At 45.3% G+C, this 22,925-nt stretch overlaps 1 protein-coding gene across 1 annotated transcript in view; it reads left to right on the forward strand.

The window, feature by feature from the left end:
• The first annotated feature begins 6,457 nt into the window (after window positions 1–6,457).
• CACNA1I (calcium voltage-gated channel subunit alpha1 I) overlaps window positions 6,458–22,925 on the forward strand; it is a 124,633-nt gene continuing 108,165 nt past the window's right edge. The window contains exon 1 of the mRNA XM_063154580.1: window positions 6,458–6,586. The gene's annotated coding sequence lies outside the window, so the exon portion shown is untranslated. The remainder of the gene's footprint in view (window positions 6,587–22,925) is intronic.

Below are 22,925 nucleotides of genomic sequence, written 5' to 3' on the forward strand. Positions count from 1 at the left end.
CCATCCTCCATCCCTCCACTGGAAGCAGATCAGGAGTAAGAGCTCTCCCACAAGAGGGAGGTAAATGTAGGTTGGGAAAGTAGATGCAGCATAGAGATGAACTGCTTGCTTTGAGAGGATGGAATGCCCTCCAAGAGAGGAACCTTGGTTGGACACATTACCCTGGCTCTGATTAACCTGTACACTGAATTCTACTTCAAGGCTTGCTTCGTTTGTCACCTCCCTCTCTTTTTTGAGTGTATATGAGCTTTTGGTCTAAACATTTAATTGTGGTAGAAGGACCTTTTCCTTCTAAGCTGTGATAGTTACAGTCCATGATTGTAAAGAAAGATCTAGACCAACTTATTTACTTGTTGGAGGCTCAACCAAGTCTTGAGGCTCATTTGAGGACAAACCTGTAGCACAGCAATCAAGTACACAGGTACAGCCTGAGGCTGCTGAAGGAGAGCACTGGCTGGGCAGAAGTTTTTGTTCCACAAAGGCACAGACCTGTTGCACAATTATTGCATTTCCCATTTATGGCTTTACACCAGATCTGCTGTATTTTCTGTACTCTCACAACAGCTCAAGCTCCCACAGGGTGGAGTTATGATTTAGTCATAACACCAATATATGCCAGCAAGAGATGCAGGTGACTTGAATGGAACTGGTTTTCTTTTGCTATTGGATGGGTATTTGTGTGAAAGAATCACTTATTTCTGACTTTTCTTTAAAATAATATCCAAAGTAACTTGTGTTATTTTATATAAGGTTGTCCTCCTATCCTCCCAACCCAACATTTCCTTTGTAATGGATTTAGCTGCAGGTGCTGTTCCCAAGCCTCTTTCTTTAGACTCGGAATAATTTGAGGTTTTAAGACCTCCTAAGCTGTTTTCTAAAGTCATGCTTACTGTTCAGGACTGCACCTAATAAAATACTGCAAGCATGAAGCAGTCTGGAATGAAGGCAATGGGATGAATGAACACAAGCTTTGGTGGGCATCCAAGAAACAACCCTGTAAAGGACTCAGGGTCAGTCAGGAGTGTTATTTAACTTCTTGAGAATGACAAGAAAACGCTGTCAACCTTGGTAAAGCCTGCTTTCAACTTCCAGGAGCTGGTCCTTGTTCACAGGTGTTACACTGACAGTAGCACAGACCAATGCCAATGGAGACAAAGGTGATCAAGGCTTTGGAGGGGTGGGTCATCAGTGAACCCACTCCCCCTTCTTAGGAGAAGCATCCTGTGCACCTAAAGAAGTCAAAAGGGAAAATGAAGAAAATGTTCGCATACAGCTGATGCTTGCAGTTTTGAAGGGAATTTAGCTTGAGGGCAGGACAGATGTTGAAGGGAGGGATTAATTCAAATTGCATAAAGTGCCTAATTTGCCTAAGAGGTTGCTTAAAGAAAATGACAACTGTAAAAATTCTGCCTAGCACTGGGCTGGAGTTGAGAAGGTGAGAATGACTGTTCAGCAGCCCGGGACAGCCCGGGGGGAGCTCCAGGGGCGTTCCCTGGCCTGCGGGCGGCGCAGCCGGGCGGGCACTGGGATGGGGACACTGGTTCGTTCATTTATCATCATTTATTTATCGTCTGAGCTCTCCCTTGTGGGTTATCCCTGCCTGGGCAGCAGGCAAGATGAGACTCTGTGAAAGAGCCCTGATTAAAAGAGGAGGAAGGATGAATGCTGTGCTCCTCAGAGAGGGGATTGTTGGGAAAGCACTCAGGTGTATGTGCAACATTACCTTGAAGTCTCCTGTAGTAGAATATGAATGTGTTTGCCTTCTTCCCAAACCACTCTCTCCATCTGTTTTATGTTTTAGGCACCTTGGTCCCTATCTAATGTTTTATCACCTTGATTGCCTTATTAAATATGTCTGCTTCTATCTCTCTAATCTCTTCACATCACCTCCCCAGGGTGCTTTCTCCTTTGTCTCTTACAGTTCTCCTTTACCTGATGCTATTTTTTCCCACCCCTCGCTGATGCACTCCAACCTCAGTTGACATTTCTGCTTTCCCTTGGAGCAGTGGTGAGAAGTGCTGCTTGGTGGGTACAGGAAAGGGATGCAAAGTAGGCAGGGTGCAGCTGTAGTGCCCTGGGGGAGCTGGACATCTGGTGCTCCCTGGCCTGGGAACTGGCCCCTCCAGGCTCCCTATGGAATTGAAGTCAGCTCTGACCTTTGGTGCCATAGAAAAAGCAGTCTTGGAAACCTTGGCTCTGTATTCATGCAAGGAGGGAACCGATGGGGCTCAGCAGCTTTCCCCAGCGTGGCAGGTGATGCTCAGAGACGTTGCAGCACTGAGCCTTTTGCTCCTGCACTGGCTCTTCCCATGCCTCTCATCCTCCAAGTCCTGGTGCACAAGGGCAGTCTGGGTGGCAGCTGAGGGATGAGAAAACATTGTGTGTCAAATGGAGACAGGGCTTGGCAATGACAGCAGAAGATAAAGCAACCTGGAATAAGCATGGGTTAAAGCTGCTTGGGGCCTGGGGACAGACCCATCTTTCCAAAATGGTGCAACAGGGAACTGGCCAGAAGGATGTGAAACTGGCAGGAGGGCTGATGATGCTGCTGTTCTGCAGAATGGTTTTCTATCCACCATCAGTAGAGTTTACCTGTCACTGGCATATTTTCTGAAAAATCCTATCACCAGGATTTCTTCTCCTAGGAAGCTGAGGAGCCTCAGAAAAGAATAAAAACAATAATTATCTGATTGCTTCTCCCTGTTTTGCTGGTTTAGAATGTGGTCTGGAGATTGTTTACCAACTGGTCATTGTTTGATTGGTTCCATATAAATTGTTTTTACTTAATGGCCAATCACTGTCCAACTGTGTCGGGACTCTGAGGAGTCAGTCACGAGTTTTTAGTTAGGATACATCAGAAGGCTTAACAAGATACTTTCTCTATTCTTTAGTGCAGTATCCTTTAATACAAGAAGTTAGTGTAGTATTCTTTAATATAATATGTAAGTACATAAAATAACAAATTAACCTTCTAAGAACATGGAGTCAGATTCATCAATTCCTCCTTTGTCCTGAGGCCCCAGCAAATACCACACTTACCTGTGTGATCAGCCAGCTCACCTGAGAGGCAGAGAGCCCTGGGTGTCTCCAGGAGCTGGTCCTTGTTCTCTCTCCTCTCCTGGAGCCCTGGCTGTCTCCAGCCTGTGCAGACCTGTTCTGCATGGGCACACCAGGGAGAGCTGCTAACAGGAGCTGCTTGGATAGCACAGGGGCCGTGGTCAGCTGCAGCCTCGTGGTGGAGCATCTGCAGGCTGTAGTGTGTGTCCAAAGCACCTCGGCATTGCAGTGGCTCCTGAGCTCCCGTGAGCCCTGTGCTGGCAGACACAAGTCACTGCAGAGAGCCCATCCCCTAGGAGTGGGTTTATTTGTCTGAGGGCTGATTTCTCAGTTTGACAGGGTTTCACTGGGGGTGGGGTGTGGAGGTGAAAGCCCATGGAGATGCCAGTACCCCACCAATGTCTAGAATGGGAGCCTGATCTACCAACTTAAACTATGTCCCTGCCTTCCCATGGGCTCCCTGGCTGAAGGGACGTGAGGGGAATGTGAGCTGGGTGTGTGTGAGAGAGCTGTATGCCATTATCCCATTATGTGTCATGAATGTATTGTTTGATTGTTGTCCTGCTCTCCTGGACTGCTGTCAGCCAGAGTGCTGAGCTCATCAGGGATGGCATCCTGTCCTCACGGGGTGCTCCCATCAGGGATGAGGCTGGCACTTTGAGTGCTGGCAGTCAGGCTCTGCTCCCTGGGGCTGGTTTCTGGGAGGTGATGAGGCTGTCAGCAGAGCTGTGTGTGTGAACCTGTGGCTGCTCCTCAGGCACAGGGACACCAGGAACTTTCTATAACTCCTGAGCTCTTTCTGCTGTTGCCTTCTCTCTCTGCCTTCACTCCCCAGATCCTCTCTATTCTTTGCCTTGGCAGGAAGAGGTGTCCCAGTGTGCACAAGGCTTAAAAAATGCAAGAAAAATTGGAAGTGTTTCAGCTTTTTTGTACATGTTTCAATTTTTTCCTTGCAGTTTACACTGCTAGACACACTGGATCTTATTATATAAAGATGTTGTTTCCTGTCATTAATCCAATGTGTGGTGGCTGTTGGCACTCTCCTAATTTGCTGTTCTCCTTGGTGAATAGATATCTCATGGCATGTGCAGACTTGCTGTAATTTAACCCTATTGAGAGTGCTTGCTCTTTAACCCTAGCACAAGAGGAAGTATCCTTTCATTTTTTGGTTTATTTCATCCTCTTAATTTTATTAATGATACAAAAACCAGCCCTGGCTGAAGCAATAGAAGTCCAGTAAAACCTGGACTACTCTTTCTGGGGAGCAAGGCTTTCCAGGTTTGTCCATTCAGCTTAGGCAAGAGTCACAGCACTAAAATTTTGGGTCCACTGGAATTGAGTACTGGATTTATGGCCCCAGTTTTGTCTGGAAATGTCACTTTAAACTGCTGTGAGGATCATTTTCCACAGAAAGAAAACAACTGGGTGCTCAGCTGTTCCCTCTCTCATAACTGTTACTAGAATGTCAGTATTAATGTTTGAACACTTTTCCCTTTTTGCCTGAATTGGGATGCAGAAAGCATTGTCATTACAGCTTTTGTGTCCTCAAGCCTGGTCTTTCAGTCAAGGATCTGACTGGAGCATGAGCTGCTGCTGTGCTAAATCCCACCTGGCAACCAAGCACCATGCAGCTGCTCACCCATTCTGCCCCAGCCCCAGTGGGGAGAGATAGAACTGGTGGCCTGAGATAAGAATAATTGAAACAAAGTAAAATAACAATACTAATACTGCTAATTATAATGATAATTGTAATGAGAAGGAGAGGGAGGAATAAGGCCTGACCGGAAAAATGGGTGCACAGTACAGTTGCTCATCACACCCTGACAAATGCCTCACCTGTTCCTGACCAGGACTGGTGGCTTCTGAGCAACCGCCTGCAGTTTATATATTGGACAAGGTGTTCTGTGGCATGGAATATTGCTTTGTCCATTCACACCAGCTGTCCTGGCCATGCTCCCTCCCAGCTTCTTGTGAAGCTCCTCACTGGCAGAGCACAGGAAACAGAAAAGTCCTCGGCTCAGGGTAAGACAATACCTAGCAACCACTGAAACATTGTTGTGTCATCAACGGGATTCTTGTGCTTAATCCAAACCAGCACTGTACCAGAAGAAAATTAACTATTCCAGCCAAAACCAGGATAGCTGTTCTGCCATGAAAATGTAAGGCTGAAATCAGCCAAACTCTCCCTTTCCCTCTGAGGCTGACCTCAGGTGTGTTTCTGGACGTGTCTATATTTCTTGCTCACCTGAAAATAAGAATAATTGTGCTTTACCACTTGGTGTCTAATTAAGGCCTCCTTAAGGAATAGGAGGAGAGGAGGATGGAAACATAAGGAACTGTTGCAGAACCAAGTCCCCTGCTGTTCAAAGGGGCAGCATTAAATAATTGGCTGGTGCTTTTTCTTATGTTTTCACAGACCATGTTTTTTCCCATTGTTCTCCTACTTCTGTCAGGTGCTTGAAGGATGGTGTTCACTTAATGAGCAGCCAGATTACACTTTGTTTTCCTGTGTTTGTTCAATGCGTGGCTCTGGGCCCTATTGACAGCACACTGTGTAAGTCCTGCTCTGGAGATAGGATTATTGATTTCCTCATAGTCCTTTTTATTTTTTTTATCACAGTAGTATCTGAGTGCTCATCTCTATAGAGCCCAAGTGCTTCACAAACATTAATTTATCTTTACAATGCTCCTGGGAGGAAAGGGCTTTTCTCGGCTCTCAGCTTATACAGAGGAGATGGAAGTGGGTACAGATTGAAATCAGAAGCATTCAGTAATTTTGAAATCCTAATTAGAAGTACATGGGATTAGTAATTTCCAGACTCTGTGGAGTGTAGCACTTGTTATATTCAAAGTGCCTTAGATGCATAAGTGAGCTGTCAGTCAAGCTGTACTTGGGTTCTGGTCTGCAGTGCATAATGAAAATAACCAAATTAGTGACCACATGCTTGAATGACCAATCTTAGAATCACAGAATCATGAAATTTGAAAAAGACCTCCAAGTTCATCAAGTCCAACCTTTGACCAAACCCCCATCGTGCCAATTAAACAACAGCACTCAGTGCCAAGTCCAGTTACTTCTTGGGTGCTTCCAGGGGAGGTTATTCTACCACTTCCCTGGGCAGCCTGTTCCAATGCTTAACCACCCTTGACGGTGCCCCACACCCCACTGGAATGGATCATGTTGGTGCCACGGCAGCTGCTCCCTCAGATGACAGTCCTGAGACCCTTGGCTGAGCAGCTCTTGCTGAATTTCAGCAGGGCTGGGAGCTGCAGCCTCCTCAGGGACAGCTGATCACTGGGAATTTTGCCTTGGCACTTGGTGGGAGCATCCATCAATTATTGTTTTGGAGCCAAACACCTGTGTTAAACTCTTGCCAGTTTTGCAAGCAGGGAAATATGAGTTCTGCTTTTCCTGTACAGGGAATATTTGGGAAATTTCCCATGTGGGAAATATGGTTCCACTGAAGGAATCCCCGTTCGGTCTATGTACCTGTTTGAACTTCTGTCTGCTTTGCCTTGGGTATTTCAGGTAAATATTCGTTGTTTGCTCTTCTGTGCCTTTGTGTTTCGATGTCTTTCAGAGAGCTTCTCATCACAACTGTCTTTCAACAGAAAGTAGTCTTCTTAATTTCATGGAAGCTTTGCCATGAAAAGAGTCTCATTTTCACAGAAAAGGATTATTTGGGGCAACAAGTGCAACACCACAGGGCCTGCAATGATTGCTGCAAGCCCTGAGTATCCAGGCTCTGCAGTGAGTTCTGGCTCATAACGGAGCAGGTCATCTGCAGGGTATGACAGCAGCCAGACACCTGTTCCTGATGGTGCCTGGCTGCCAGGATTTGCTACTCCTGGCTGCCAAAATAGCTGCCCTGCTTTACAAAAGTGGTACGAACAAGGACCAAATACAGGGAGAAGTCCAAATGCTGAACAAGTGGATAGGAGCCCAATGGAGCCAGATTTCAGAATTCAAGTGGTTACATTTTTTTTCTGTAATCAGTGTTTTGATTTAATGTCAAAAGTAAAGATTTTTCTTTATTTTTCTATCCTGCTGCCCTCTGCAGTACATAATTGCATAGCTAGCAGGGCTAGTAGCTTTGCTTTTTGACTTCCAGCTGTAACTGTTTGATCTCAGCCATACTAGTTGATTGTCTAAATGATGGTTTTGTAAGTCATAGTAAAATTTTGGTTTATTTTGCCTCTCGCCCAGCTGTGTTTGCAAGTCCGGGGTTTGCTTGCATTTGGATAACTGATGTCTTGTGGGGGATAAAAGTACTTGTTTGTCTACTTGTTGGCATCTGTGATGGGAAATTGAATCTTTCCATTGGTGTGTTTCTAGGATCCAGCAGAGATAGAGATAGCTCTTTATTGTCAGTTTTAGCTTCTTTTAGTCATATGTATCTGCTGTCCAATGGGATGTCTGGTTCTCTGTGTGCATCTTGATGAGGAAGTAAAAAGGTGAAATGAATGTGGTTTAGTGTAATTAGAGAACTTCAGAGCTGAGAGTTGGTCTCCTGTGTTTCTGTTTGCAGTAAATGATCTAGTGTGCTGTTTGAGCTTTCCTTCCCATTGTAAAATTAAGTCACTTTGTTGCCTGTGTTTTGTTTCCGAGGCAGGAGTGACCACTATGCATTTCAGCAAGTGTCTCTTTCTCAGTGCTGCTCAAGTCATCTGTCTTGCTTCATATCGGGACATTCCTCTCACTGATCTCTTCTGTCAGTGGCCAATGCCATCCCAAGGTGCATCTGCTGTCAGCCATCTCTGGGAAACTGCTAATTGCTGCTTGTGCTAAACAAGGCATTTCTTTGTCATTTGGCTTGGAATGCTGCAGATGTGGGTGAGGAGAGACAGCTGCTTTCCTGAGGCTGGGACTGCCATCCCTTGGACATGGGCACAAACTCTGATCACCTGCACTCTGAGGTGGCATTACCTGTGGCACTGAAATACAGCAATGAAGCACCTTGAGTGTTTCCCTGTGCTCAGTGCCCTGATGACATGGGCACAGCTTCCCTCTGCTTCTCAGCACAAATGTGGGGGTCCATTACTTCTGTATGAAAAGTCTTAAAACTGAGCAATAACAAGGCCAGGGCAGGTTTTGGTACTCCCCAAAGCTGTGAAAGCCCAGCTTATGCAAGTGCTGTCATCTCTGAGTAGTGTAATGCACACACAAGCAGTAAACACTAAAAAATACCTTTAGCTTTGGTGAAGGAGTGTGCAGTTCTTGTTCTTTTGTTCTAATGGTGCCAGTTTTCAAGACTCTTTGCTGAAATTGCTTGGGGTGTCCTTTGAGGCAGCAGATTTTCTAATGAAAGCTGAGACAGCCAGTTGGAACACTTGCCTGAGAGCTGCAAGTCCAAGTGTTGGTGGGGAAGTGCTCTTGGCTCCACTTGTGGGAGCAGCTGGTCTGCTGTTACCTCCATACTGACAGATGTCACTCTGAAGCAATTGCTGATGTGGGTGTGCTCAGCTTTTCATAAAATCACAGAATGGCTTGGCTTGGAAGGGACCTTGAAGAACATTGAGTTCCAACCCTCCTGTCATGTGCATGAACACCTTCCACTAGACCAGGTTTCTCAAAGCCCCATCCAGCCTGGCTTTGAGCACTTCCTGGGATCAGGCACCCACCAGCTCTTTGGACAACCTGTGCCAGTGTCTTTTCCCTACCCTCATAGTACAGACTTTCTTCTATTATCTAATCTAAATCTCCCTTCCTTCTGTTTGCAGCCATTCACCCTTGCTCAGTTGCTACATGCACTTGTGAAAAGTCCATCTCCAGCTCCCTTCTACCCCTCTCAGGGACTGAGAGGCTGCAATGAGATCTCCCCAGAGCCTTCTCTTCTCCTCATTGAACAACCCCAACTCTCTCAGTCCTTCCTAACAGGAGAGGTGCTGCAGCCCTCTGATCATCTTTGTGGCTCTCCTCTGGACTAGCTCCAGCAGGTTCCAGTGTTTGGGGCCCAGAGCTGGACACAGAACTCCAGGGAGCTTCTCATGAGAGCAGGGCAGGGGAGGACAATCACCTCCCCTGATATGAGTTTTCTCTGTTTGTACTTTACCTGGAAATAAAGGGCAATTTTTTGCTACCTCCCATGCATCACTACATAGTCATTTTTAGAAAAGCACAGTGGATCTGTTAGGTGAAAGAAGATCCATCATCTTTTCAGCTTTGGCATTGTATATTGTAGTCTAGGTGCTGCTCCAAAGCATGCTCTAAAGAGGAGCTCACAGCCATCTGTTTGATATTTATGAGATTGTAATTTTAGATCAGGGAGTTTATTATTCTGTATTAAAAGGTAAGCATAAAATAAACTAAGCTAAAGGGCATACAACCTTTCAAAAGGTTTTCAGCCAGCTAAATCTTTCTCTCTCTCTCTCCTATATAGTACTATGTTTGAAAGCAAGGTTACAAACCCCCTGGATGTGCTTTCTGTTAGCTCTATGTCGAGATTGCAATCCAAATGCAACTAGCTGCTGCTCTTGAGGGAACAAATGCCTCCTGAACCTTTGGGGTTGTCTTGGGAGCAGGGAGGGAAAGGGATAGATGGTGCTGGCATTACAGCTGACTTATTTAAATTACAGTTTACAGCTAGCCTGTTGACCAGTGTGTTTTACTGTTCTACATCCCTCAAACCCACTGCTGGAGGCAGGCCAAATTCCAGCACTTTTCTGGAGTGTTTCTATTGTTTACTAGTAGAGTTGCATTTTTTTCGTTCAGTTTTTATCACACTCACAAATCTTTGCAGATTAGATTCTGATATGGCTGTTTCTTCCATGGCGTTTATTTTGTTTTAAGTTTTGTTCACTGCAAGTCAAGTTTTCTATAAAAGAGGATGATCCAGAGCTTGGCTGTTGCTTGGCTTCTAGCTGGGCATAGGTAAAGAATTCTCTTCTGTGATATCTGCCTGTCTTATGTGTGTGTGTGTGTGTTTGTCCTTAGCTGGGCTTTTGAAATAAAGATGAATAGTGATTTACATGTAGAAATGAACTGTTTGCCCTGCAGTGAGCAGCACAAAGGAATGTCCATATTGTTTTCTGAACCAAAGTGCTGCTGGATGCTCCAGCAGATGTGAAATGTATGCTTTTAAAGCTTTGCATATATTTATATGTCCATTCATATTAGCTTTTCTGTGCACACGTGACCATGAAATAAACCTGCTTTCCATGTATACATGCAAACCCTGCACACAAGTTTATCATGTGGAAGATCCATCTCTTCACTTTGTTTCTTGCATGGGTGAGTGCAGCTGTGATCAGCCTGTAGCCTATGGATTTTGTGTGTGGGTTACTCGAGTTGAGCACGTGGCAAGACACAAAAGCCTGCATGTGACCATTGCAGCACCAGAGGGCAGCTATGCCAGCGTGCTGAGGTTCTCAGCATCCCGTGCGACATGTGAGTGGCCATCCAGTTTTTCCCCATAATCCTCTTCCTCTCAACAAGTAAAGGCTCGGCACCTCTTGGGAGCAGAAAACCACCCTGTAGTGTGAGGATAGGTAGATAAGTGAAGCATGATTAGGGAAAGCCACTGAGATTTGTTACTGTGGCAGAATATTTTAACATCTGTGACCTTTATCTCAAAAGGTGGGGTTGAGTGAACTTGGAGAAGAGCAGCAATCTGGTCTTGGGAAATCTGTGATATGGTTTGTTGTTTAGCTGTGGTGTGGCTTGCTGAAAGCTGTGTCATCTCGTGAATCTCAGTTGTGGAGAGCAAATGGCTTTTTCTATTGAAAGAGTGCTTTTAATGCATTTACGAGTTAATGCATGTGTATTTGTAGCAAAGCTTGTCTGTAGGGTGCTCTTTACCACTTGTTATATCATGTTCATGGCAGAATCCAGGAGAAGTGAAATAAACCAGGGAGAATTAGGCCCTGTTCGCTAATTGTTCCTCTAATGGATTACCCTAATTAGAAATTCATTATTTAATAATTAAAATGCACTAATTTGTAATTCTGTAATGATCTAAGTAGTCAGTCTTTGCAAGACCTGAAGAGGAGATTTAAAGCCAGTTAGAGAGCTCTCTATGACATCCAAACAACTTGCACGATCATTAATTTAAGCTTAATCCTTGCTTTCTGCCAAAATGCTTGTATGCACCTGCATATATAATGTCCTGTGTCTTTTGGGAACTTGTCTTTTCTCTTCAGCAGTGGGCTTTCTCAGGCAGTGTTCACACTTTCAGTAACAGACATAAACTAGCTTTACAGGAAGCTTTACTTTTTTTACAACTCTTCAGACTTTATCTACTACTACAGCTTCTGCACGCTGGGAGAAATAAAATTTTTAGCTCTGTCTCCTTGAGGAAAGTTCCTAGGTGTTTAGTATCCATCTCTTGAATTCCTTGGTCCTACTTGAGTCCCTGTTGGCAGAGGTATCAAAGCAAAGCTGCTGCAAGGAGGCCACATGGATGTAAAAGACCACGCAAAGGTGTTTGCAGCAGAAATCCTGCTGTGTGCACTCAGTGTGTGTCACTCAGCAGGGACTCCCCGTGGCTCTTCAGCCTGGGAACACGTGCATGCAAGGGAGCCCCTGCTTCTGTGCCTTGGGAGTCTGCGACTCATCTGCTTTAATGTCAGCAGAGATGAAACCCTCATCCCTCACTATCCATGCAGCTTGGAAGATGAATATTTGTACACAGCAGAGGTGAGATTTTCTTCAAATTTGTTTTTAAAAGCTGCTTTCTCTGGAGGCTCTGCCTCTGAAATGCATCTGACAGCTGACCCCCGAGCCTGAAGGCTGCTCCCACCTCCTCTTCCTCCCGCTTGGAGTTTGTTTTCCAGTCCCATCTGAGTGACTCAGAGGAGATTGGCCTCCATCTCAATGCAGTCCATGAAGGGAGGGCAATTCCACAGAGGAGCCCTGTGTTTCTCTGCAGGGCCTTGCAGAGAGCCGTGCTGTACAGAAGAGACCTGCAGCCCTGTCCCTGTGTCTGGCACTGCAGTGACACAGGACCAGCACATTAATCTCTGTGCACTGTATGGAAAGTTGTCACCAAGTGCTACTGCTAATTTTTTCCTCTGTGACCAGGGTGGAAATAGTTATTTCCACTTGTATTTCGAGTCCTGAATAAGCAGCATGCCTTGCCTCACAATTTCTGTGCATTTTCCTTAGATGTGCTATTTACTTTTGATGATTAATGTGGCTCAGAGCACTGGTGTCTGGATAACAAGACAGAGTTCTGGCTCTATTCAGCTGTAGCTGCAATCACAGCATCACAGAATATCCTGAGCTGGAAGGGACCCACAAGGACTGTGGAAGTCCAGCTCCTGAAGCAGTTTGTACTGTGGTCACCACAGCTCCCAAACATGTGAATCACTGTCCCAGTGCTGATCAAGCACGCAGGAGGTTTTGTCTGTAGCTGTAATGTAACTTTGAGGTTGAGAAAAGAGTTCTTGTGTGTAAGCACTGGTGATGCAATTGACTAAATGCTGAGTGTTTTCTGGTTTTATTTTTGTATTTGTGTAAAGCCTGTTACAGCTGCAGCAGAGGATCTTCTTTTGGCTGTGATGAGGTGTGGAGTTGGCTCTCTGCAATTCTAGTTTGATCTGTGATTGCTTTAGTTTTCTGTATCTTTTGGCTCTGGGAATTTCTTTGTCTCTTTTCCCAACGATGTCACCTGGAATAGCTGCTTCTGCTGTCTCAAGCCTAAATTTGCATTTAATTGTAAAATGAATTTGCATTTAATAGATTTTTTTTTCTTTTAAATCTCTGTGGCTTGGGTTAAGGTTAAATCAGCTTTCCACATGAGTCTGTGCCTTGCTGGGGCCTTTTGTATTCTGTGTATGAACCTAATCTCTTCACTAAAGAACCGTATTTCCTCAGACTGACATATTTGAGCTTTAAGTCTGTCATATGCATCTACTGATTCATCTTTCCATTGATGAAGAACAAAGGAGGAAGGTCCCACACCAGTACCTCTCTGCACAAAAGAGGCTCCTTGCCTTGACACCTGTCTGTGCCCTGTTTTGTCATTCTCCCCTTCATCTGGAAGCCATGCATGCCTGCTTTGCTGGGAGCCTGCAGCAAGGAGGGATTGCATTGCCTGCTCTTAAAGGTTGCAGGGGAACACCCAGCCCCTCCACCCCAATTTCGTATTGCTGCTGAGATTTGCTTGGTGGTTGTGGTGGAGGGAGGGCATCATCTCTTTTTTCCCTTTGTGTAGCATCTGGGATATGGGCCCTGACTAGACCAGGGCATGTAAGCACTGCAGTTGTGCAAACAATTAGTAGTGCTAACTGCAAGGTCTCAGCAGCAGAGGAATGCTTTGGAGCTGGATGGCTGGGCAAAGAAAGGCTTTATTTTGTGACAAGAAGTAGGTGGAAACTGCAGGTCTATCCTGGCTGTCATCAGCATGGCTTTTTTGTAGTGGTGCCAGCTTCTCTTTAATCTTGTGTGGGCTCTTGGCACTTCTGACCTGTGACTTGGGAGGATCTAATTTATTTTAGCCCGCTCATAGGATTTGTTGTGTGCTGTCCACAAAACTGATGCTCTCCCTTCTGGTCAGGTTGTCTCCAAATGAGGTTTGCAGCTCGTGCATGGGACAGCCCAGGGCTGTAGGGGGGATGCTGCTCTCTTGATGTGAGGTGGTCTCTGTAGGGGATGGGCTGCTCTAGCCCTGTGTTCCCTGGTGTGCCAGGTCTCTCCCTGCTGCCACCTCCCACCTCAGTGGCCAAGGATATGTACCAGGCCTGGCACACCTTGTGTTGCACCAAGACTGACAAGCTGGGCTGGTCAGGTGGACTCCAGTGGTATTGGGGGCACATGTCCAGAGCAGCAGAAAAGGTTTCCAGAATCTGGGTGAGATCCTTTGTTTTGTTGCAGAAAACAACGTCCTTTCCCCTTCTTGTCTTCTTGGTTCCTCCTTTTTTTTTTTGCTTTGTATTTGTTTACATTTTCCCCCTTTCAGTCTATGTCCTCTTTTAAAAGGAGCTAAAGAAAATGATCTCATAAAACCTTTGCTCGTGATTGACAGAGCTGCCTTGACACTGAGGCACAGAGGCCTGATTGAAGGGGGGAAAAAGCAAATGGTGTTCTGGTTAATCTGAGAAACAAAATTATTTTCTTTTCCTTTTAAGCCTGTGCAAAATGAAAAGGGGGAAAGGTAAAATAGAGGAGTTTGAGTTCTGCACCAGAGAAGATATTGGTGTGTTCTGTCCCTGTGCACAGTGTGTAATTATACCCAAAATAGAGCACTGAACTGAGGGAGGGAGGTGGGCTAGAGGACCAAGCAGGGAGGGGGCAGGGTTACTCACTTCAGAAGCGCTATCCAAAAATAAGTCTCTATTTCTTTCCTGCTTTGTTTGATAAATGGGCTTGGTCTCATTAATACCATTTCTGGTTTGCTCTCTTTCCATCTTCATCTGCCCCCATTCTTTCTGCTCTGTCACCATGGGATGTGATGTCCCAGCTCGTGCTGGATCTGCTGTGCCAGGGCTGTGCCTGCACTGAAGGAGGCTGGCAGCTGTCTGGGAAGCTCTGGGGAGAGATGGGCTCCAGGAACTCAATCTCTGTTGATTGTAGCTTGTAGCTTTCTCTAATATGTCTTCTAATTAGCTCTGTGGACTTGGCTTTGTGTTGTCTCTCCTGCCCCCCAGACTGGAGCCTTTTCCTCTTGGTCCAAATATATTTCTGTAACTCTTCGATCCGCTGCGCCCCCATGACTTTTACCAGATTTACATACTTTGCTTCTGTGCCTTATTTAGCTTTGATTTCCCTTCCCTTTTTTCCTTTTTCTTTATTCTATTTACACATCTTCCTGCTTCTTCTATCTCATTTTCCTTCCATTTATGCTCTCTGCTTTATTTTTCTCTCATTGCATTGCATTTTTCTAGGGCATCACACTTAGAATATTGCCATGAGGTAAAGGCCAACGGGCTTGCGAAGGAAACTGCTTTGCAAGAAAGTGAGAAATTCAGGTTAATTGGATGCAATCAGGTCAAAATTTAGTTAATCTTTGAGTGGGTGGGTGTGTTAGCACAAGGCTGTGTATGCATGCCCAGTCTAGGGGCTGATTCAGGCATATTCATTTCCAACTTTGTGTGAATATGCACATTCCCTCAGACTGGCAGAGTGATGTGCATCTGGGGAAAACGACAGGAATGCAAAAGTGACATCTCTTCATGTCATAGCAGAGAAACTTCTTCCTTCTCTGGCAAGAGAACACGGCTGTCAAATCATAGAGCAAGGGTAGCTGTAGAGCTATAACACAATAAACAAGAGTGAAAGATCAAATAGTGCAGCTGTCCTCAGGAAAGGATGCTCTCTGTAGAGGGCAGAGGGACATTGCCTTTGTGTAGGATGGAGAGAGAGAAAATTCCCTCAGATATATCTATTGATTTTTGTGTGTGTGTGAGATTAAGGAACAGGTTTTGTTTTTCAGGCCATTTTATTTAACTATTGAGATGTTCACTGTATGTCTGGATGGGATTAAAAATTAAGGAAATTGGTGCTGTAGTTTTGAGGAGAAAAAAAAAATCATTGAATCCTTCAGAGTGGAAGGGTCCTCAGTGCATCCCTCAGGTGTCCAATCTCCTGCTTAAAGCAAGGTGGGCATTGAACTTAGGCAGGGCTTTGTCCAACTGGGTTTTGAAAACCTCACGTGTGGAGTCTGCAGCACCCCTCTGGGCAATGGCTGCAATAGCTGCACTATCTAACTAGGGAAGAATCTTTTGCTTCCATTTCATTTAAAAACTGTTGTTTCCTTTCATCCTTCTACACAGTGCAGTAAACAGCCTGCCTCCATCTCCTCTCTGCACTGGATAGAGGGCTGTTAGTTCTCTCAGATCTCTCCAGGCTGAACAAGCCTCAGTCTCTCAGCCTCTCCTTGCAGGGTGAGTCCTTCAGCCTCCTGGTGGCCCTAGACTGAACCTGATCCAGTTTGTCAACATCTTTCTTGTGCTGACACATCCAGAGCTAATCCATGCATGGTCTAGCAAGTGTTCAGTATGAAGGGAAAGAAATGCTTTCCTTCACCTACTAGTGAAAGTCCTGCAAATACAGTCTTGCATGTTCTTTGTCAGCTGCCCCTCCTGCTGGGCAGAACATGCACTCCTGAGCCTTTCCTTGCGGTAAAGCAAGCTGTCTGATGTGGCCAGTGTGGCATGTGAGTGGGGATCACCCTGCCTGACAGCTGACTGTCCCCCTGCCAGGCCCTAAAGGAAAAGGATATGGCTCATCATTTCTGCTATGAACTTGGCACGTGGGAGAGACAGTCTGCTGGGAGTGGTAAGGGCTCTGAAGGTAAGGTGGAGCTGCTGACCTTGTCATCAGAAATAAAGGGATGATTTGATACTGTGTGGAAGCTATTGCAAAGGAAACTGCTGCTTGTATAAAAAAAAAAACTTGCCCCTTTTAGGGAAAGCAAACAAAACTCCCCACTTTTCTTATCCATTGGGAAATAGTGACAGTCTGCCTTCTATCATTTAGTACCATTAAATCAGGCCAATTAGAAGCAAAGCATTCTGAGTTTCTATGGCCAGATACTCCTCATGACTGAACATATGCTTCAGGTGCTGCTGAAACACTGGAATCTTGTTTAGGTCTGCAGAGTAACTGTCATGCTGTCCATCTGTCACACAGGAGGGCACTTTGAATAATTTCAGTCCTCCTGTGGTCTTAGGCATTGCTGAGCATGGTTAAAGGCAGAGAGCATGCCTGCAAAAGTGGTGCTCCACCGGTCTAGGCTCTGATGTGTACTTTAAATTCCCAGTCCCATTGTGGTGTGACAGATCTTTGCACCTCTTCTCACGGTGGATGCTCGTCTTCATGCAAGCAGGTGTCCTCACCTCTGTGGCTTGGTGTGACCACTGAGCTGTAGGTTCACAAAAATACAGCCTGTTCAAAAGCTCTTTTACTTCCAGTGTGGTTTTGACTGTGTGATTATGGGCTAGAATCATTCACTTGTACATCTTTGCATCTCAGTAGCTGAAATATAATATTAATTAATTAAAAGGCATTTCTGAAGCAATTTGAATATTCAGAAATAAGGTAGAAAATCAGCAAAAGGAATAATAGAATTTGTAGGGAGAAGCCATTTAGAACTGTAAGCTGAGTCCCCCTTTCTTTTGAATTTTGTTATAAATCATTCATTATTAGGGCCTGTAGGAGGATGCTAGAAAATGGAGATGTAGGAGACTTCTAGGAAGCTGGAAAGGGTGCACTGTCCTTATGTAACCTCAAATTTAATAAAAAACCTTGTTCCAAACATGTGCTCTGTCCACACTTGGGCGAATCTTCAATGGAGCCAAGGACTTACTGTGGTAAGAGGAAAGGCCCCAGTAATGAATCAGCTGGTCTGACCAGGGGCCCATGAACAATGAGCATTCATGTGCTCCAAGTGATTTCCCATTTTGGGTCTGTGTCAGAGCAGGGTTTGGAGGAGGAGAGAGCTGCTGCCCAAGTCATGGCTTCAGGCTGGGGTAGGTGGGAGGTGGATTGGGGTGAATTAGACACCCTCCCTCAACAAGGTGGTGGCTCTTGGCTGTCTGATGTGGTCATTACTGTAGGAGCTTGGAGATTGTCCATCTCCATGCTGAAAAGGAGATACCCACTCCATGCCCTGTGGATGCACAGTCTGGAGACTCCCTTACCCAGCACTGAGGTGCCTTTGTGTCGAGGTGTGACAAGATTTAGTCCTTGACGAGTGAAGCCCTGGTGCTTTCTGTGCCCCCTGGTAGGGCCCTTAAGCCCCCAAGGAAGGTGGGAAGCACCCAGCAGGAAGGTGGGTGTGATGTTGCATCAGGGAGGGACTCTGTACCTTTTATCCTGTAGCTGTGCAAAGGCAGCCCACAGGCCCCTGGCTGAAACACTTTCAAACATCTTTATCTGTAGCACGCTAAATGCTCGTGATTAGTTTTAATTCCAGCTATTTTCAGCTATTAGAGTGCTGCTTTCCTTGCATGGCCTCGTGCTTTTAATTAGCCAAAGCAAACCCATGTGCTACAAAATCCTTTCCTTCATCCAAAAGGAGGAGAGTTTTATAATTTCTGCCACAGCTCCTCTTTCAGGCACACAAAACATGATCCAGTAGCTGGGCAACCCTCTGAGCTGCCAGGAGCCTGCACTGCTGCAGCCTGTTTCCCTGGCATTGGAAGGGAGGGATGGAAGACCCCTTTTGCTCCATGTATCTGCCCCTTGGTGCTCATCACCAGGGACAGTGGGGACCCAGGATCTGCAGTACAGGTGTGCCATGTCCCCTGGGCAGCTGGTGGCACGTGCAGGACCATGGGGCAGTGCCCACCTCACTGCTCTAGGCCAGGTCCCCTCACAGACCCCCACCTGCTGTTCCTGCAGGCACCCTCTCTCCTCCTTTCTCCTCTGCTTTAAGCACAGATTTGCAGATAAGTGACACAATATCATCTTATTTTGTGTGCTATCTACTGTGCTAGCTGTATTCTCTGAGCACAATAGCACAAATTACTTTACATAACAGAAGTGGGGAATTCAATAATAGCAACAGTAGAGGGAAGGGAGAAGTGAACCACTGACAAAAACAAGAGATGTTTCCAGCTATGAGCTTTAATATACACGGGAGTTAAACTCAATGCAAGATTGATTTTTTTTTTTTTTCTGTGGGCCAGTCATAAAACAACAGAACCACCTGGATAGGGAGTGACATGGGGGCAAATCCAGGAGTCTCTTTTTCCTGAAATGCAGTGGAGAAGACAGGGACACAGGGAATGGCCTTAAGATGGGTATTCAACCTGCAAGAGCTGTCAGTGTACCTCCTCCAAAATTGCACAGTGGGATCCTGGTCATAGCTTTATTTTTACTTACCCTCCCCATTTCATTTTTCTCCCATTTTTTCCCCCCTCTTTGAGATGGTGATCAGCATTGCATATAATAATCTGAGTGTGATTCCAGCCCTGAATTATAGAGGGCTCAGCACAGTCTTTGTATTGCTTCATCCTGTTTCTCCTGTGTTCTGACATCGTGGTTGTTTTATTTTTTTTTTTATTTTTTTTGCCACAGCTGCACAGTAAGCTGAGCTCAGCATTCAGCTGTTCCTATTGCCATCTAGATTCCTTTCTTTGGTAAGAGAGTTATTTCATAAATTTGAAAGATGTGTGAATAATATGCAGTTTTCTCCTCTTTAGAGGTATTATTTGCATTTAGCAACATTGAATATAACTTCTTATCACAGTCTATTCGCTTGGGTCTCACTCAGGTTCTTCCCTATTCCTTTTGGTCTTGGCTACATCAAATAACTTGGCGTTGTCTGCAATTTTGTCACTTGCTGTGTGTTCTCATTTCCAGCTAAGTGTGTTTAAGTAAAATGTGACACAGCCTAGAAATGAGTCTTTATCTCTCACAAAATTCACTGCCATAGTAAGGATTTTAGCACTGATGTGGTACAAACATTGACCAATTTTATTCATTCACGAGCTTGTCACGTTTGAAATATTCAGAGGGTGGTAAGACACTGTTTTCTTTAGTGCATTAAAAAAATAGTTTGTCACAGCATGTTCTTCCAGATGTTTAGATACTATGCTTACCATGCTTTCTAAAGATTATTTCATATCAGTTGTGAGACCTAACTTGTATAGAGGTTTCTGGGGTGCTTTCCAAATGCAAAGTGCAGCCTGCTAATTCCCCAATTTGGGTTACGTTACTGAATTTTTTAGTGATGGAATGGCCTCATACTGCAAGTTATTTAGAGATTAATTGGTGTAATATTTGGGAGTAGAAGCTTTTGGGTTTTACTGTGCTGGTTTGTTCCTGAGCTGCTTCTCCTCCTGGCCTCTCAGCCCTCAGCAGTGTTGTTTCACTTTTAGTGCACAAGAGGATGGAAAAGAGGCCGGAGACAAAACTTTTAAAAGGCGAAATTTAAACTAGTTTCTTCTAAATGAATTGGAGATTAATGAATCTATTCAAGAGCAAGAAAGATGATAGCTTTTTCTTGTACAGCATGAACAATAAGAGTGATATTGAGGGCATGGTTGAGTGAAGTGGGACTTGAGGCAAAGTAGGGAAATGGGTCAGGATAAGAGGAAATGAAAGTGTGGATGAAGGTTGCAGTGAAGGGAGACTCAGGAAAACTGTAATGATTATTAATTAGGCTTCTCCCTAAATAACTGTTCCCATCTGTACATCTGAAAGCCATTCAGATGTACAGCACACGTTGGGAGAGTCCTACAGGTAATAAAGGTAAGTAAATTAGGTATGGAGTTACGAATCAAAGTATCAGAAAAAAAGTTCATTGCAGTTTTGAACTGCACTGTTAATGCTATTACTACTGGTATTTTTAGCTCTGTTTCCTAAGGAAATGGAGGTGATCAATGCTCCCCTGCAAGAACCTTTTGGCTGATTTCAGTCTCAGGTGGGTGGATGGAGGAGAGCAGTCATACTAATGTCCTCACCCAAGGAAGGATGGGCAGAGCAGAGACGCTGTCTGTTCTGCTTGGTCCAGCAGCTGCTGAAAGGCAGTGACCTGTGCAGGCAGCCTGCTGTGCCAGATGGCCAAACAGCACCCATGCAGAGCAGGAGCAGCTGGGGTGCCTGCCAACACTTGCCAGGCTGGGAGGGTGTTTGTGCTGAGTAGGGTGCACTGGTGGGCACAAGGATTTGACCTAGGTATGCTGGCAAACTCTTGAGGAGATGTTGGGAACGCTGGGAGGAAGTGTAGAACATTGTGGTGTGATGAAGAGTGCACAGAGTTGTAGGAGGGTTTGATCTGAGATGTGCTGGTAGGTGGGCAAACCCAGAGAGGATGAAGAGATGAGTTTTGTGAGCAGCAGAACAAGTGATACCTCATGTTTGTGTCTCAGCTGGTAGGAAGGGTCATCCTGAGCAGCACAGGCACGGAGACCTGTTCCTGGAAAGGGGGCTCCTGGGGGTTAGAGACAAAAACTGCAAAAGCTTAAATTCTGCAGTTCAGAGCACCTTGCTCTTACTGTCATGTGGGAGGATCAGGAACTGGCTGTGGTAGACCTTGTGTAAACATAGGAAGAGAAGATGGTCCCCACTTTAAAGAATTTGTTTTGAGCACAGCAAGAAATCACATTGTAGATCTGGCATGTAGTCCTCCTTTTTCTTGTGTGGTTGCAGTTGTTACACATTGAGTACTCTGAGTTCTGGGAGGGATTTTGGGAAGAGCAAAACAGGAAGAGCAGTGAAAGAGAAAACAAGGCAAGTGCCAAAGGATCTAGATGGATTGATTTTTATTTTCTTTTTTTTTTTTCCCCTTTCTAGCAGGAAAGAATTAAAAGTTCTAATTATGGGTTGTTCGATTTAGCAACAAGTCAAGGGGAAGCCTGGAAGGAATTTTCAACAATAGGAAAAGTTTCTGTCCCAGGGATGAGGAGGGATTTACTTTAAGGCTGTAGAAATGCTGGAGGCTTTTGGAGGAGGAAAGGGACAAAATATTTTGTATGCTCCAAAGAGCTGTGTGCATGTGAAGGTGTTAGGCTGACGAATGCCTCGTCGTGGCTTGTGGCACTTTTAACCGAGCTCAAAGGCACTGGGAACTGTGTTGCTAGGATCCTTCGAGGGAAGGGGCCTGGCTGCTGCACATCCCTGACACTGCTGACTTGCATCTTCGTGCTGAGATGAGCTCAGCTGGTGAGAGCACAGTGCTAATGACAGCAAGGTCATGGGCTTGGTCCTGGTATGGGCTACTCACTTAAGGGTTGGACTTGATGATCCATCTGGGTCCCTTCCCACTCAGAATATTCTGTGATTTCTAGGGAGAGAAGCATCAGCTCAAGCACAAAATTGAGAGAATATGCTAATTGCTAGTCAGTCAGACTGGAAGCCCTATCACTGTTTCCTTGGCTCTGGCCCGACCCCACAAGCACAAATGAGGGGAAGCTGGGCAGGAACAAGAGATGCCAGCGGTGATCTCCAGGAGGATGGAGGTGCTCAGCATATAAGACTGTGCTAAGGTCAAAGAAAATGAGCCAAGAAAAAAGCTCATGGTTTGCTTTGCAGAAGAGGAGATCATTAGCTATCCCAGGCAGTTCTAGTGCTCTGGCTGTCAGAGCCTGATCTAAAAACAGGCTGGGTTTATGTTCTGTATAAAAATGAGAGGCGGTGTTTCCCTCCCCGCTCTGCTTTCCTGAGAAGAGGGAGGGCTGCAAAGTGAGAATATGTTAGGGCAAAGGTGGAAATGCGCAGGAATAAAAGTAGTGACATCTAGCAAGTGGCAGGAGAGTAATGGAGGAGAAGAAATTTGGAATTGTTACAGTGGGGCAGGGAAAGTAGGTGGGGGGTGGAAGAAGTGGGAAGTGATGCAAGAGGAAAAAGAGATGAGGAATACCCCGAGGGATGTGAGAAGGAATAAATAATATCCTGGGAGCAGTGAAAAGCAGCAGCAGGCAGGGAGCGACGATATTGAGATTTAGACTAATCTTACACTGAAAGGAAGCAATGTGCTCTAGCAGCTCCCAGTACGTGTGTGTAAGCTTCAGTCCTGCATGCATACACCTTTTCAATGATAAGGAAATGACTATCCAATTAATTAGGAACTGGGAGCATTGTTCTCATTGTCTGGCAATCCATAAAGAAAAGATGGTCAAGTGCCATGACTGAAAAGGAGCTGGAAGCTCAGAGGAGGCTTGGGCATTTGGCAGTCAAGCTAACTGAGCTAGATAAAGCAATGCAAAAAAAAAAAAAAAAAAAAAAAAGGCTGGCAAAGCAATCTACTTATCCTGGAACTGGCTTGTGTCACTTCAGCAGTTCTCAGCGCAATACCATCTTGTAGCTGCACTTTCCTTGGGCACAGAGCTAAGCAAACATTCCTCTGCCTGTTTATCTCACAGAGGAAGCTGATGTGGAAAGGGATACGGATATGGGCATGTGTGGTGCTGGATTGAGTCTGATATGCTGGTGTGGTGTCTCTGACAGTGACTGGTAGGGAAGGTGACAAGTGCCTGACTGG

Source organism: Melospiza melodia, chromosome 4 (assembly GCF_035770615.1).
Source record: "Melospiza melodia melodia isolate bMelMel2 chromosome 4, bMelMel2.pri, whole genome shotgun sequence".
NCBI lineage: Eukaryota > Metazoa > Chordata > Aves > Passeriformes > Passerellidae > Melospiza > Melospiza melodia.